Here is a 4,348-nt window from a genome sequence, read left to right on the forward strand (position 1 = left end):
GGGGGGGGGGGGGGGGGGGGGGGGGGTTGGCACTTCTCAGTGTTGAAGTGTAAATAAATGAAAATAAAAGCCCAGATAAGCAAATAAACTCTCGTTCTGACAGCCAGGGGTCAACTTCAGAGGAGGCTGGCCCGTCTCCATTCCTTCTGTTTCAGTTTCTCCATCTTTTTCCTTAGGACACATTCTCTTCATTAAGGAGATGAAGTCAATTCCATTCTGGCCATGAGCTAAAATACAAGTGATGCATCCAAAGGGTGGAAATTTTCCGAGTTCCTATGCCTACAAGAAAGGCTTTAGCGACTTAACACTAGAAAGTTTCTCCAATGTTGGTTTTATTATATTTTTATTTTTTTGTTTAAAAATATTTCACTGACAAGTAACCATTGTATATGAGGGTACTTCAAAATTTTAATTCTATTTTTCCACAAACTTTTTGAAGTACTCTCGTATATTCAAGGTGTACATTGTGATGATTTGATAGATGCGTACATTGTATAATGATTATCACATAAAATTAATTCACACATTCCTCACCACCCAAGCTATACATTATATCCCCAGAACTTGTTCTCTTATTTATTTATTTTTTCCTTTTTTTTGGCAGCTGGATGGTGCGGGGATCCGAACCCTTGACCTTAGTGTTACAAGGTCATGCTCTAACCTACTGAGCTAACTGGCCATCCACTAGAAACTTGTTCATTTAAAAAAAAACAATAAAATATTCTACATATGAAATTCCCCCTTTTCTTCTCCTTAATATCTCCCATTTTAAAAAATTCATGTGAGCCTCTGATGTCCTTTTGCTTTATTTCTTACAAATTGAGTTTTAATTAGACAAGTATTAAATGAACTCATTCTCCCATAGAAGGTGAAAATATATTGATGAATAGCTATCAGGTGTTGAGCACTAATTTGGGACCAGGAAAAATCTAAATGCTTTATAAAGATTTCATTTAGGGGCCGGCCCGGTGGCGCACTGAATAGTGCGCCGCTTGGGAAGCGCGGCGGTGCTCCCGCCCGAGGGTTCGGATCCCACATACAGACTGGTTCCTGCTCACTGGCTGAGTGAGGCGCGGGAGCAACACCGAGGGTTGCAATCCCGTTGCCGGTCCCCGGTCCGGTACGGGGGCAACACTGAGGATTGTGATCCGTTGCCGGACACGAAAAAAGACAAAAGACAAAAAAAAAAAAAAAAGATTTCATTTAGTCCCCACAACAAATATACGTGGCATATATTATGACTTACGCCCATTTTATGGATGCGAAAATTAAGTGTTTCTGGAAGGAGGGGGCAATCAACTCTGTCCAGTGTTATTAGAGAGGACATGTAAGATGAGGACTGAGAATCAACCATTGAATGTGGAGAGAGAGAGAGAGATTGTTGGTGATATTGACAAGGACACTCTAGCATGGGGGGTGAAAATCTGACAAGGGGGTCAAAGAGAGCCTGGGGGAAAGATGTGATCTTTCTATTCTGATGGCTTTTATTCTGTCAACTGAGTGAGTGAAGGTAACTCCTGCAGTGGGGGAGGGGAAAGTGTGCAGGAGTTTTTAGGGACCAGAAGGCATGAAACTGTCCTTTTGGACAGTGGGGGAATCAATTGATTCCCCAAACATCACAGGCAGTGCTAAGGTCCAACTCAAACTTGTGGTTACTGAGTGAGCAAACTGGCCAGCACCCCCCTTTTTTTGTTGTTGTTGTTGTTGTTGTTGTGGCTGGCCGGTAAGGGTATCTGAGCCCTTGACCTTGGCCAAAAATTATTTTTATGTAATTAAATTTATCAGTCTTGTCCCTTGCAGTTATGTCTTTGATTTCATTTCTCAGAAATGCCTTCCTCACCTTAAAACTTTATAAATACACACATTTTGAATACCTTTAGTTTTTATATTTGTAAATTTAAATCTTTTTTTTTTTTTTGTCTTTTTTTGTGTCCGGCAACGGATCGCAACCCTCAGTGTCGCGCCCGTACCGGACCGGGACCGGCAACGGGATTGCAACCCTCGGCGTTGCGCCTGCACCTCGCTCAGCCAGTGAGCAGCCGGTCTGTATGTGGGATCCGAACCCTCGGCGGGAGCGCCGCCGCACTCCCAAGCAGCGCACTGTAGCAGTGCGCCATCGGGCCGGCCCGTGGTTGTAAATTTAAAAGAGGCCACTCAGCCTAGCTGAGTGTTGTTTTGTTTTTTTTTTTTTAAAGATGACCGGTAAGGGGATCTTAACCCTTGACTTGGTGTTGTCAGCACCGTGCTCACCCAGTGAGCTAACCGGCCAGGCCTATATGGGATCCGAACCTGGGGCCTTGGTGTTATCAGCACCGCACTCTCCCGAGTGAGCCACGGGCTGGCCCTAGCTGAGTGTTTTTGGCCTAGTCCTGTCTTTAATCAGTCAAAATCAGCTGCCTAGTTGCAGACACAGAGCAGGCGTAGAGTCTGGTTTTACCAGGTTGGAGTTTTGCCAGGCCAATGCCATTAAAGGAGGGAGAGGCAAGGGTGATGAGGATGTATGCAAGGCAGTAGATACAGTGATGGATCATGGAATCCAAGCCAGGTAAAAGAAAAAAAAAAAGAAAGAAAAAGAAAGGGAGGAATGTGGCATTAGTGTTTAAAGGCTGCAGAGTTTCCGTTTGAGATGATGAAAAAGCTCTGGAGATGACAGTGCTGATAGCTGCACAACAATGTGAAGATACTTAATGCCACTTAATTGTATACTTAAAATGGTACATTTTATGTTATGCATATTTTACCACAATAAGAATAAATATTGAATATTTGAAAAGATACCAATATCGAGCCCTATCCTAGATAAATCAGAATCCTTGGGGTTGAGGGGCCTAGACATCCGTATTTTAATGGACTGTGGAATTGCTGAATGAGTACATTTTCTCTTGGTCATTCACTCAACAAACACAATATTTTGTGTGTTGGGGGACAGATTGGTGTGGGGATCCAAACTCTTGACCTTCATGTTACAACACTGTGCTCTAACAAACTGAGCTAACTGGCCAGCTCCAACAACCACATATTGAATGTGCATTATGAGCCAGGCACTGCACTAGGCTCTGGAGATGCATTGGTGAATTAAAAAGGCCATGGTTGGGCCGAGCCCATGGCGCACTCGGGAGAGTGTGGCACTGGGAGTGCAGCAGCGCTCCTGCCGCGGGTTCGGATCCTATATAGAGATGGCCTGTGCGCTCACTGGCTGAGCACGGTGCAGCCGGTCACAAAAAGGACAAAAAATAAATAAATTTAAAAAAAATAAAAATAAAAAAATAATAAATAAAAAGGACATGGTTCCTCTCCTCTCGAAGCTTACAATCGTGTACAGAAGGATGGACAATAAGACGGTAAACAAATAGATATTTAATTACAAATTCAGAAGCCCTTTTTTTTTTTTTTCCTTTTTGTCTTTTTTACTGACTGGTAACGGGATCGCAACCCTTGGTGTTGCGCCCGCACCGCGCTCAACCAGTGAGCAGGAACCGGTCTCCACATGGGATCCGAACCCTCGGCGGGAGTGCCTCCGCGCTCTCAGGCGGCGCACTCTCCAGTGCACCACCGGGCTGGCCCCAGAAGCCCATTTTTAACCATCTAAGTGAGCTTGCTTTATTTCTTACAAATTGGGCTTTAATTAGACAAGTATTAAATGAACCCATTCTTGGACCAAAAAGGTGGGTTGGAGATGGACGGAGAAGCCATGGGGATGGACGGACTTGAGATATTACTGTAAAGAGAAAACATAGGTTGCAGCGATGGAGCATGGGGCAGGGACATTTAGCTGCATGTTGCTGATGGATTGGAAGTGAAAGGTGAGCGAGAGGGAGGAATGAAGGAAGACTCGCAGGTTCCCAGCTTGAGCATCAGAGGACCCACCCAAGAGACAGTGAAATAAGAAAGAATGGGATTAAATGTAGGAGAGACGGTTCCAGAGCTAGCCTTTCTGCTAAGTGACTGAGTAATCTTTGACATGTCTTGTCACTTGTTTGTGACTTAATCCTCTCATCTGGAAAAAGGGGATACTAATACATCTCAAAGCAGAGTTGTCATGAAGACGAAATGAAATGATAATGCATATTTTTTCTTTCCTATAACAAAGGACAATAATGCATATTTCAAATGCTACAAAATGTTTCTTATTTACTTATTTATTTATTTTTGGTGACCGACAAAATGTTTCTTTTTTTTTGGCTGCTGGCACGTATGGGGATCTGAACCCTTGACCTTGGTGTCATCGACATTGTGCTCTAACCAACTGAGCTAATTGGCCAGACCTCAAAATATTTCTTAATCATAACCTTTTATACACTCATGTCTCAATTTTCCCTTTCTTTGTCTTAATAATCCCATATGGATC

The sequence above is a fragment of the Galeopterus variegatus genome, unplaced genomic scaffold (genome assembly GCF_000696425.1).
Source record: "Galeopterus variegatus unplaced genomic scaffold, G_variegatus-3.0.2 Scaffold219, whole genome shotgun sequence".
Classification (NCBI taxonomy): domain Eukaryota; kingdom Metazoa; phylum Chordata; class Mammalia; order Dermoptera; family Cynocephalidae; genus Galeopterus; species Galeopterus variegatus.